Below are 13,437 nucleotides of genomic sequence, written 5' to 3'. Positions count from 1 at the left end.
TGTACATTTTTCTTCTCTTAATTCAGCTGTGTTTTCTCCCTTTATTCTTCTTGTAGTTATTGTTTTCAAATAATGAAGAAATTTACAAGCATGTGTATGTAGAAAATTTCACCACTTCTGCATGAGGCACAATGCAAGTTAAAAGCAACAAACTGTTGTTGCAGAGTCTGACTTGACTGAGAAGAGACAAAATACTGATACAGTCTATTTATTTATATATCTTAGAATTCAGGCCATATCCTGAGGAAATTATTATTTCACTTATGACTGACTCACAACAACCCTACACATTCTATAACCTTAACATTTATAGATTAAGAAAATGAGACATGTAAAAGTTAAATAACTTATCTCAGTCCTACAGCACGGAAATCTTGAATCCTGGATTTTAAACTAGTTCTTTTGACTCCAAAACCCATGTTCTTTCCTCTCCTCCTCTATGTCTCAGAAATGTCACTTTCAAGTAGAAGAACCAATAAATCCAAACTGCTGTGTTTTTAGCTTCCAGAAAGTCTGATTATAAGAGGACATTGAAGAAATACATTAGTTTCTAAGCTTAAAGAGATATCTCAATTGGTCTTAACTCTTTCTGTCTGTAAAACACTGATTTCTTTTTTCTTCTATTTATTATATATTTTAAATAAAAAGCTCCATTTTTTTTACTTTCATGTTTATACAGTAGAATTATTCACCACAATGTCAATAGTAATACAGAGCATGGAGGAAAAAAGTGGGGTTGGCTAACTAATCCAACAGTAATTGAATCATGAAACTGAAAAACCCAGTATCAGCCTGAGGAAACAGAATCTTCGAAATTTCTCTTAACACTCATTATCCATTAAAATATTTTATGAGCTGCTGCTCCATACCAAACGGCCTGCTCAATACTGGCAGATTCAGATGTGATACCAGTTGTATGCTTCAAGGACTTCAGTACAGTGGAAATAAAATCCCTTTAAAAACAATATAATGAGGACTATAATAACTTCTATTTAAGGCTTGTTCACATTGCACCAGAGAGCAAATATTACAATTTCAACTGGAATTTGGCTTCTTTCCCCCATTTTGATCCCACATAGTTAAATTTTAGCAGTATATGTAAAGTCATAATGCAAAAAAGATAAATGGCTTAAGAGTGCAAGTTACATCAAGAAAAGTATACATAAAAGAAACCTTATCTCTTATAAAATATACAGCTCATGACAAAAAAATGTATATCCATTATTGTGGTAAAACTAGATGTAATGCTAAGTGAAAAGAAATTGGAGCAGCACAAAATAAAATGCTGAAATAGTTAGGTTATAAAGAGAAACTAGGATGTGATCCCAAAAATTCAAAAAGGGTGATATAGATGTGGATGTAGGAAGAGAAAAAGGGTGAGAGGGTGTTTCTTACTGATAGAGGAGAATTTCTTCACTTGGGGTTCCGAGACTCTTCATTGATTCATAGGTAAGCCTTATGGGATCTTCCAAATTCTGACATTGTTTGGAAACTTCATGTATATGTTCATCTTTTTCAGGGCAAAGAGTCTAGGGCTTTCATTAGATTCTTTCATTTACCCTTACAACATTGAAGTATCACAGACATGAGCAATACAAAGTAAGCAAAATATAACACCAATTTGAAGCAGAGTAATTTATATTTTTGTATTTTTTTGAATAAATGGACTCTTTTCATCACACATTAGAAACACTTCTTCATCACAAATTAGAAAGGGAGAAAATAAACAGTTGTTTAGGTACACTGAGTGGGTGGCATTAAAAAGAAACAGATGATTTTATTATTAAACAGGAAACCTCAGGGTGATGAGAGACAAGTGGTAGAAAATTATAATGTTTACCCCAAACTAATAATGGTGGGTTTTCATGCTTGGTTTGAGCCTGTTATCTTTATAACAATAAAATAAGTATATCCAGATCCAAGGGCATACACTAGTGATTGGATAAGATCCAGGAGATGAAACCAGTCATGACATTTAGCTGAGGATTTTTGGTTTAGTAAGGGGGAGGAGTAAAATTTAGAAGACTGGGGCTCCATTCTCTCACCTAGATATTTTCTCTTAGTCTCTCAATGTATAACTCCCAAAAATAGTAAAATATGACTCATAGAAACATGTCAGAGAGTAATTTAACTCAATCCAGTAACTGGGAAGCACACAAAGCAGTTATAAGAGCATTTAATGGACAGAGATTTATATTGTCAGGTAAAACTTGGATACGGAAACAATTTTGCTAAGTTATATGCACAACTGGTTAATGTTCTACAAGGCAATAAAACTGTGTATCCTTGGGATTCTGTTTTACTGTCTGAAAGAAATCATTTCCATTTCTGCTAATCAAAAATCATGTATAGTTTCTCAATTTCTGCAAGTTTGTATGTAACTGCACGCTGTCTGGATTTTCATCAACAATAAATGTCAAGAAAAAGCATTCTCTTAGAGAATTAAATAATCCCTAGATAGTCCTAAAAGACAATGTTATAGTATAACATCAAAAGGACACAGAGTCGTTCTTTTACCTTATATTCAAAGTTTGAATAATTTTTCTTAACAGGTGCCAGGGTTTCACCATTGATGAGAGGGAGGCCTTTTTCAGCGACATGACATACGTAACCACTTCCATCTGATTTTTTGGATTCATGCTTACATTGCAACAGGCAACACCGCAGAAGGTTCAAACAAAAGACTTTGCTAAATTGGATTCAAGGCCAAAATACGAGTTTTCATGTGAAAGTTGGAGGTGGAAAAGTGAGAATAGCCAAGAATATCTCACATGTGTAATCCAGTGGTCTGAAGCTCCAGATGGCCCCACTTAATTGTGCCTTGCTTTCTCCCCTGTCTTAACAGGGTCTTGCAGTTTGGAGCATAGAACCTGAGCGTAGAGACAGAGGTGAGCTCCCTGATGAAGCAATCTTTCTCACTCTTTTGCCCATGGCCTCTCTCTGGACATCTCAAGACTAGACTGCTTTTAGTCTAGTTCTGTCTCTCTTACTGGTTACATTCCAAACACTGTCCCAGTAGCTGATTCATATCTTACCATTGCCATCTTTCCATCTTACAGATTATGGGTACTAGACTTTTGGCAATTGTGGCCATTCTTCCAGACTTCGGGCAGCACTCACTGGATCCAGAGAATTTCAGGATGTTGAGCAGGAAGAGGATGTTTTCCCACCAACTATAACATTGAAGAAATCATAGTGTTGACAATGTGTGGCTATTCTCAAGTCTGTGTTCTAATTGCAAGACACCCATGTGCTCATGACTTGGCCCTAGGCCTGTGTCTTCCTTCCCTCCCCTTCTCTGCCAAGAAGAAATCCTTTCTCCACAGCCCAAGTCAAACCATGGTAGAACAGCCATCAGATGTTATATACTCTCTCAGCCATGTGTGGAAACAACACCATGGTGAGATCTTGGGTTTTTTGTTTTTGTTTTTGTTTTTGTTTTTGAGATGGAGCCTTGCTCTGTTGCCCAGGCTACAGAGTGCAGTGGCGCAATCTCAGCTCACTGCAACCTCTGCCTCCCAGGTTCAAGCAATTCTCCTGCCTCAGCCTCCTGAGTAGCTGGAATTACAGGCATGCACCACCACACCCAGTTAATTTTTGCATTTTTAGTAGAGACGGGGTTTCACCATATTGGTCAGGCTGGTCTTCAACTCCTAACCTCATGATCCACCCGCCTCGGACTCCCAAAGTGGAGATCTTGGTTTTAAACATCTGTGCTGCCTGTACCACTGGTATGATCTTTGTCTTCCTTGGTGTCTGGTTTGCATTGCTATGGCTTGCTGGTTAAGATTGCTCACAATTTTTATAAGGACAGAAATATTCATCCACAGAAAGAACTCAGTAATTGTGTTTCTTTTCTCAGTTCATCTGATATAGATGGATCTGATGTAAATGTTGATGTCACATGAGCAATACTCCTGTCATACCCCTGGAGTTCCAGTCACTTTTTTTTTTTTTTTTTTTTTTTTTTTGGAGATAGAGTCTGGCTCTGTGCCCAGGCTGGAGTGCAGTGGCGCGATCTTGGCTCGCTGAAAGCTCCGCCTGCCAGGTTAACGCCATTCTCCTGCCTCAGCCTCCCTGAGTAGCTGAGACTAAAGGCACCCGCCACCACGCCCGGCTAATTTTTTTTGTATTTTTAGTAGAGACATGGTTTCACCGTGTTAGCCAGGATGGTCTCTATCTCCTCCTGACTTCATGATCCACCCGCCTCAGCCTCCCAAAGTGCTGGGATTACAGGTATGAGCCACTCAGCCCGGCCTCCCTTTCTAAACTTCTACTACACATTCTCAATTAGAAGTAGTGGTTTAAAGCTTTTACACTAGCCTACTCAACCAGAAATTTCACTTTTACCCTTAACACATTCATTAAATAATTGACCCAATGATGTTAATTTTACTCTAAGAAAAATGCACCAAATTAGTTGCTAAGCAAAAAAAATCCTGCCCATCTTATTACACAAGCATACAAGTTAGAGATAATCAAATATTCTTACACCAATTTTCTATCCAATAGCCTTAAAATGATAGCCAGAAAAAAATAATTTTGTATTTTATCCCCCCTCCCCCCAAAAAAGAACCCTGGAAGTGCAGCTAGAATGGTTAGATAACTTGTCCAAGTTCATAGGTCTGAAGAGTGGATGACCTGGGAGTAAATCTAAGTCTTCTTCCTCTTCTTCCAGAGGTCCCTCACAAGTAGACGTCTTCAAGCAGAGAAGAACATTGCATTGCCCCATCAGCCTCATCAATGGTTCTCTAGCAAGAACAAAAAAGAGTCAAAAACTTGAGAATGTCATGCCTTGTCAGCCAGCATGGGCCCTACTTTAAAATTTTAAAATTATATAATGGGTTTTAGGAAATCCAGAATATAAGTTGTATAGATGAAAGAATGGAGTCAAGATTTCCAAAAACTTGAAAATGAGCAGTATCCTGCTGTTCCCTTGGAGATTATGATATGTAATGCATACTGACTAGATAAGTAAAGAGACAAGAGAAGTCACACTAAAGAGACACAATGAATCCCAGGGTAGTTGGTTGATGAATCTTGATTGATAAGATGCATCCAAATATGGTCCAGTGGTGGGAGCACTTGACAGATAAATTTTGAATTCTAAATTACTTTTTATTTTGATCTGTGCCCATTTTTATGTGATCATTTTGATTTATTCTGTAATTCATCATACTTGAGGCAGAAGTACACTGGCCAGGTCCCTGCTAATATTATTTCCAACTGCGAGTTCTATTTTCCAGTGGCCTTCTCATTTGAGCGGGGGAGAGGGAACAATGTACACCCCTGGGGTGCTAAAATATCCAGGCGTGTTTGCCGACTAACAGAGGTTTGTCTATTGAAAGTCCATTCCCATAAGGAACAAAGGAGCTTTCACATCAGAAAAAAAAAAAGAAAGAAAGAAAGAGAGAAAGAAAGAAAGAAATGTCAGGCATACAAGCTGGGTCTCAAATGTAACAGGAAGGACATTACTGTTTTTCACAAAAATCTGTCTCCTGGCCCAAGCCTAAATACTCACTTGTGAATCCCTTAGAGAGGATTGGTGGCTATAACCAAAAACTCCAAGATCTTGTTTTCCAAATCCCTTTGAGACATTGAGATATATGTGGGACTACTTTAGGACTCCTCAGAAGGTTGTGTAAAGTGGATTCACCACAGACCACCATCACCTTGGACCCTCCAGTGAAGGAGTGTGCAGAGAAGTTGTAAGTATTCAAAAGAAGATGGTGATACCACTATAGCATCAATGAATATCATAAGCCTTGGTACTGCTGGAGCTGTACTACTCAATAAAAAGCTAGAGTCAGTTGAAAGCTGGTGCTAAGTAACGGAAGCAGCAACAGGACATGATGAACAAGGCAGTACCCATTAGAAGCAGCTGTGGATTTTAGCAGTGGTGAATTGGACCTGTCTATGCAGGAAACGACACAGGAGTTCCCAGGGTTTGTGAGTATGTACAGCATATGATACTATCAAAGAAAGGCCACAACAAGAGGGAAAGAATAGTGAGGAAGGAGAGGAACAGGAGAAAGAAAAGAAAATCTTTGAGAAAAACTTGTAACCTGACCACTCTTATTAATAATGCTTCATTACGACTGTAAGAGTTGTTCTCGGAGACACAATCAGAAAATTTTAAAACAGAGAGAGTATCATGAATAACTACAAAGAAATTTGAAAATCTCTATAATATTTAGAGATATGCAAAAGCATAAAATTCATTCAAAAAAAAAAGGAAAAGAAAAACTTGAAACCTAGAAAAACTACTAAACCAAACTGATAGGGTGACAAAAGACTATCTCTTCCAAAAATCCTCTTGCCCAGAAAACTTGCTAACCATATGCAGAAGAATAAAGGTGAATCCCTGCCTCTCACCTACACAAAAATTAACTCAAGATGGATTAAAAACTTAAATGTAAGACTACAAAATATAAAAATTCTGGAAGAATACCTGGGAAATACTCTTCTATGCATCAGTATAGGTAAAAAATTTATGGTGAAGACCCCATAAGCAAATATGACAAAATAAATAATAGACAAATGGGACTTAATTAAACTAAAGAGCTTCTGCGCAGCAAAAGAAATTATCAACAGAGTAAACAGGCAATCTACATGGGAGAAAATATTTTCAAACTATGCATCTGATAAAAAAATAATATCTAAAATCTATAAGGAACTTACAAGAATCAACAAGAAAAAAACAAACAACCCTATTAACAAGTTGGCAAAGGACATGAACAGACATTTCTCAAAAGAAGACATACAAGTGACTAACAACATTTGAAGAATGTTCCATATCACTAATCATCAGAGAAATGCAAATCAAAACCACAATGAAACACTATCTCACATCATTCAGAGTAGCTGTTATTAAAAAGTCAAAAAATAACAGATGCTGGTAAGGTTGCAGAGAAACAGGAACACTTACACCCTGCTGGTGGGAATGTAAATTAGTTCAGCAACTGTGGAAAGCAGTTTGGAGATTTCTTAAAGAACTTAAAATAAACTACCATTTGACCCAGCAATCCCATTACTGAGTACGTACCCAAAGGAAAATAAATCCTCCTGCAAAAAGAGAACATGCACTCGAATGTTCATCACAATACTATTCACAATGCAAAGACATGGAATCAACCTAGGTGCCGATCAACAGTGGATCGGATAAAAAAAACTGTGGTACATATGCATCATGGCATACTACCGAGCCATAAAAACTAAAGAAATCATGTCTTTTGAAGCAATATGGATGCAGCTGGAGATCATTATCCCAAGCAAATTAACATAGAAACAGAAAAACAAATACTGCATATTCTCACTTATAAACTGGAGCTAAGTATTGAGTTCACACAGACATAAAGATGGAACAATAGACACTGGGAAATCTAAAAGAAAAGGAGAGGGGAGGGGGGCAAGGATAAAAAACTTACTATTGAGTACTATATTCACTATCTGGCTAACGGAATCAATAAGAGCACAAACCTCAGCATCACACAATACACTCTTGTAACAAACCTGCACATGTACTCCCTGAATCTAAAATTAAAATTAAAATTAAAATTAAAAACAAAAGTCTCCTTGCCCAGATACTTTCATAGGTACTTTTACTAACTTTTAAAGTAGAGTCTCAATCTTTAAATACATGTTCCAGGAAACATAAAAAAGAAAATAAGAGATAATTTTTGAGACAAACAAAATTTTTTCCAAAACAAGATAGTGACAGACAAAGTTAGTACTACAGCATAATTCCATATCAGAAAGTCTACCAATGTAATTCTCCATATTAATAGAATAAAGGAAGAAAATTATATGATTATTACTAGAGGCATAAAAATAATTTTATAAAATACATCAACAATTTTAAAAACTCATGAAACCAAAAAGTAAAAGGAAATTTTTTTTTATTTTGTAAAAAGCAACAACAACAAAAAAACTACAGAAAGCATTTTACCTAATGGAGAAACTTTGATGCTTTTTCTTAGAAACTGAGAAAAAGATAAGTATTCCCACTAACACAGCAACTGTGGAACATTAAAGTGGAGGTCAGAACAAATATATTAATAGGAAGACAATAAATAAGAGAAAAATTGGAAAAAAAAAGAGATAAAATTCTCAGTCTTACAGACGGCATGAGCTTTCTACATTGACCGGTCAACATAATCGAAACAGAAACTTACAATAAACAGGACAGACAGATCATTGGGGTTGCAGAATAGAAAATCAACTTAATAGTGGTGTAGCTAGAGGGAAGATAGTGGAGTAAAAAACACCAAGAATTTGTCTCCCAACTTAGACAACAATTGCACTGGTGGAATCTGTCTGATGTGACTATTTTGGAACTCTGCAGTCTATTAAAGGTTTAAACAGTAAATTGCAATTAATTTTGGTCAATTACAGCTCTTAATGCAATTTTGCTCTTAACACAGCTCTACCCTTCCCCCAATCCCTAGTCCCAGGGCAAGCAGCCATGCCCATGTTTTTATATAGCAGCATGCACACAGCTTGCAGGAGCCAGGGTGGGGAAAAAGCACCCTGTCTTTCAAAAATGAGAGAGGAATTGATATATTGCCAGATAAAATCTAAGAACAGAACTAAATAAATGGAGAGATATTCCATGTTTATAGATAGATAGATTCAATATTTACCAAGAATCTACACACAGATCTTATACCCATCACAAAAATTATTTCAAAATAATTGAATCATAGAGCTAAATAATTGGATCATAGACCTAACTGTAAAATGCAATACTATAAAGAACTAGGAGATAACATATGAGAAAATCTATATGTCTTTGGGTATGGAGATGACTTTTTAGATACAACGTCTAAAGTATGATCCATGAAATAAATAATTGATAAGCTGGACTTCATTATAATTAAAATATTCTACTCTGCAAAATGCGATGTCAAGAGAATGAGAAGACAAGGCACAGACTGGCAGAAAATATTCACAAAAGAAACATCTGTTAGCTAAGATATAGAAAAATTCAACATTTGATAGTAAGAAAACAACCCAATTAAAAATGGATTAAAAGATCTAAACAGATACCTTACCAAAGAAGATATACAGATGGCAATTAAACATATGAAAAAATGTTTAACTCATATAAACTGTTGGTGGGAGGTAAATCAGGACAAGCATTAGGTAAAATAGTATGAAGATTTCTCATGAAACTAAAAATAGAACTACCATATGATCCATTCATCTTACTACTGGGTAGTTATCAAAAAAATGAAATTAGTATATTAAAGAGATATCTGCACTCTCATCTTTATTGCAGCACTATTCACAATAGCCAAGATATGGAATAAGCTAAAATGTCCATCAAAAGATGAATGGATAAAACAAATGTGGTATACATATACAATGGAATACTATTCAGCCTTAAAAATAATAAGATCTTCTTATTCATGGTAACATGAATGAGCCTGGAGGACATTATGTTAACTGAAATAAGCCAGGCACAGAAAAATAAATACTGCATATTCTCACTCATCTGGGGGAGCTAAAAAAAAAAGTTGTTCTCTTAGAAGTAGAAAGCAGAATTTTAGTTATTAGCAGCTAGAAAGGTTAATAGGGAGGGGAGGTAGGAAGAGGTTGGTTAATGGATACAAATTACAGCTAAATAAGGTAAGTTACAGGGCCCTATAGCACTATAGCGCAAATATAGTTAATAATAATTTATTGTGTATTTTCAAAAAGCTAGAAGACAGAATTTTGAATGTTCCCTACAAAAAGAAATTATAAGTGTTTGAGGTACCAGATACTCTAATTATCATAAAATGCATACATGTATTGAAATATCACTCTCTATCCCATAAAGATGTACATGTATGTGTTGACTAAAAATAAGTGAAAGAATAAGGGGATCATGGTGCAAGGGAGACAGGACTAGATTGTAGTTCTGACTTGGACAAACAGAACAGTGTGTAGAGGCTCACATAGTGAATTTTTGCTCCAGAACAACTGCAGGAATTAATCAGGAAACCCGAGAGGACCTACAGACCCTCTGAAGAAAGTGGAATGCTCCTTCAATACCAGGGAGACACCCCAAATACTGTGAGTGCCCAAACTGTGGAAGTGGGAAAAGGAGATCGTCTGCCTCAAACACACACCCCCACTGGGGAAACTGAACGTCTAGATTACAGGAGGAGATCCTGACCTTACCTGGAGCTGAGTCAATTAGAGAGCTGACCAAAATACAGGGGTAAAGGAAGCAGTGGAAAAAGCCCTGTGAGCTCGCTGGGTTCCCTAGCAAGCCATCTCTGCCTGGCTTCACAAGGGTCCTTTGGGAGGGCGGCCAGATGCACTTGGCAAAGGCCACAGGGAGAAGGAAATCTCCAGCTCAACTTAGTAACAATTTGAACTGATCCAGAAGTCTCCTGGCCAGAACCCGGGGGAGGGTGTGAATCTGGTGTGCAGATGCCACAGCGGGGGAAGGAAAGCCATACTTGCTTTCACAGCTGAGAGGTGGGTAGCCTGGGGCAATTTCTCAGCCCTGCTCACCCACTGCCTGGAAACAGACTTGGTGCTGTTGTAGGGGCACAGTGGGAGTGAGACCGACCCTTCAGATTGCATAGGACCTAGGTGAGGCCTGTGACTGCCAGCTTTTCCCCACTCCCCTGACAACCTGCATGATACAGCAGAGACAGCCATAATCCTCCTAGGAACATAACTCCATTGACCTAGGAACTTCATCCCATCCCCCAGCAGCTGCAGCAAGACCCACCTAAGGAGAGTCTGACCTCAGACTCACCTAGCCCTACCCCCACCTGATGGTTCTTCCCTACCCACCCTGGTAGCTGAAGACAAAGGGCATATACTTTTAAGAGTTCTAGGGCCCCAACCGCCACCTGTTCCTCCCCATACTACCATAACTGATGCTGTCTAGAAAGTGCCACCTCCAAGCAGGAGGCCAACCAGCACAAAAATAGTGCATTAAACTACCAAAGCTAAGAACCATCACAGAGTCCATTTCATCCTCCTGTCACCTCCACTGAAACAGGTGCTGGTATCCACAGCTGAGAGACCCACAGACAGTTCACATCACAAGACTCTGTGCAGACAACTCCCAGTACCAGCCTTGAGCCTGATAGACTTGCTGGATGGCCAGATCCCAAAGAGAGATAACAATCACTGCAGTTTGGCTCTCAGGAAGCCACATCCATAGGAAAAGGGTGAGGAGTATTACATCAAGGGAACACCCCATGGGACAAAAGAATCTGAACAATAGCTTTCAGCCCTAGATCTTTCCTCTGACAGAGCCAATCCAACTGGGAAGGAATCCAAAAACCAACTCTGGCAATATGACAAAACATGGTTCTTTGACAACCCCAAAAAATCAGACTAGCCCACCATCAATGGATTCAAACCAAAAAGAAATCCCTGATTTGCCTGAAAAAGAATTCAGGAGATTTGTTACAAATCTAATCAGGAAGGCACCAGAGAAAGGAGAAACCCAATGTAAGGAAATCCAAAAAATGATATGAGAAGTGAAGGGAGAAATGTTCAATGAAATAGATAGCATAAATATAAAATAATCAAAACTTTAGGAAACAATGGATACACTTATAGAAATGCAAAATGCTCTGGAAAGTCTCAGAGATAGAATCAAATGAGTAGAAGAAAAAAATTCAGAGCTCAAAGACAAGGTCTTCAAATTAACCCAATCCAACAAAGACAGAGAAAAAAAGAATAAGAAAATATGAACAAAGCCTCCAAGAAGTCTGGGATTATGTTAAACAACCAAACATAAGAATAATTGGTGTTCCTGAGAAAGAAGAAAAATCTAAAAGTTTGGAAAAAATATTTGGGAGAATAATCAAGGAAAACTTTCCTGGCCTTGCTAGAGACCTGGACATCCAAATACAAGAAACACAAAGAACACCTGGGAAATTCATCGCAGAAAGATCATTGCCTAGGCACATTGCCCTCAGGTTATTTAAAGTTAACATGAAGGGAAGAATCTTAAGAGCTGTAAGACAAAAGCACCAAGTAACCTATAAATGATAACCTATCAGATTAATAGCAGATTTCTCCACAGAAATCCTACAAGCTAGAAGGGACTGGGGCCTTATCTTCAGCACCTCAAACAAAACAATTATTGGCCAAGAATTTTGTATCCAGCAAAACTAAGCTTCATATATGAAGAAAAGATAGAAAGATAGTCTTTTTCAGACAAACAAATGCTGAGAGAATTCCACAATACCAAGCTACCACTACAAGAACTGCTAAAAAGAGCTCTAAATCATGAAACAAATCCTGAAAATACATCAAACAGAGCCTATTTAAAGCATAAATCTCACAGGACCTATGAAACAAAATTGTAAATTTAAATTGTAAATTTCAAAAACAAAAACAAAAAACCAAGGCATACAAGCAGCAAATAGCATAACGAATACAATGGTACCTCACATCTCAACACTCACTAACATTGAACGTAGATGGGCTAAATGCTCTACTTAAAAGATACAGAATTGCAGAATAGATAGTAATTCACCAACCAACTATCTGCGGCATACAAGAGACTCAGCTAACACATAAGGACTCACATAAACTTAAGGTAAAGGGATGGAAAAAGACATTTTATGCAAATGGACACCAAAAGTGAGCAGCAGTAGCTATTCTTATATCAGACAAAGCAACTTTAAAGCAACAGCAGTTAAAAAAGACAAAGAGGGACATTATATAATGATAAAAGGCCTTGTCCAACAGGAAAATGTCACAATCCTGAACATACATGTACCTTACACTGGAGATCCCAAATTTATAAAACAATTAATAATAGACCTGAGAAATGAGATAGATAGTAACACAACAATAGTGGGGGATTCAATACCCACTGACAGCACTAGACAGGTCATGAAGACAGGAAGTTAACAAAGAAACAATGGATTTAAACTATACCCTGGAACAAATGGACTTAACAGATATACACAGAACATTCTATCCAACAACCACGGAATATACATTCTATTCAATATGGCATGGAACTTTCTCCAAGATAGATCATATGATAGTCCACAAAATGAGTGTCAATAAATTTAAGAAAATTGAAATTATATCAAGCATTCTCTCAGACTAAAGTGGAAATCATCTCCAAAAGGAACCCTCAAAATCATGCAAATACATGGAAATTAAATAACCTGCTCCTGAATGATCATTGGGTCAAAAATGAAATCAAGATGGAAATCTAAAAATTCTTCAAACTGAACAACAATAGTGACACAACCTATCAAAACCTCTGGGATACAGCAAGGGCAGTGCTAACAGGAAAGCTCGTAGCCCTAAATGCCTACATCAAAAAGTCTGCAAGAGCACAAACAGATGATCTAAGGTCACACCTCAAGGAACTAGAGAAATAAGAACAAACCAAACCCAAACCCAGCAGAAGAAAGGAAATACCCAAGTTCAGAGCAGAAATAAATGAATCTGAAA

General features: G+C 37.4%; 1 long non-coding RNA gene across 1 annotated transcript in view; it reads right to left on the bottom strand.

The window, feature by feature from the left end:
* Positions 1–2,850: 2,850 nt before the first annotated feature.
* Positions 2,851–13,437, bottom strand: part of LOC129524939 (uncharacterized) — a 29,934-nt gene continuing 19,347 nt past the window's right edge. The window contains exons 2-3 of the long non-coding RNA XR_008668928.2: positions 4,642–4,751; positions 2,851–3,173 (exon numbers count right to left, since the gene is read on the bottom strand). This is a non-coding gene — a long non-coding RNA (uncharacterized lncRNA). The remainder of the gene's footprint in view (positions 3,174–4,641; positions 4,752–13,437) is intronic.

Source organism: Gorilla gorilla, chromosome 8 (assembly GCF_029281585.2).
Source record: "Gorilla gorilla gorilla isolate KB3781 chromosome 8, NHGRI_mGorGor1-v2.1_pri, whole genome shotgun sequence".
Lineage (NCBI taxonomy): Eukaryota > Metazoa > Chordata > Mammalia > Primates > Hominidae > Gorilla > Gorilla gorilla.
Note: the sequence above shows the minus strand (reverse complement) of the source record. Positions and strands in the feature narration are given on the sequence as shown.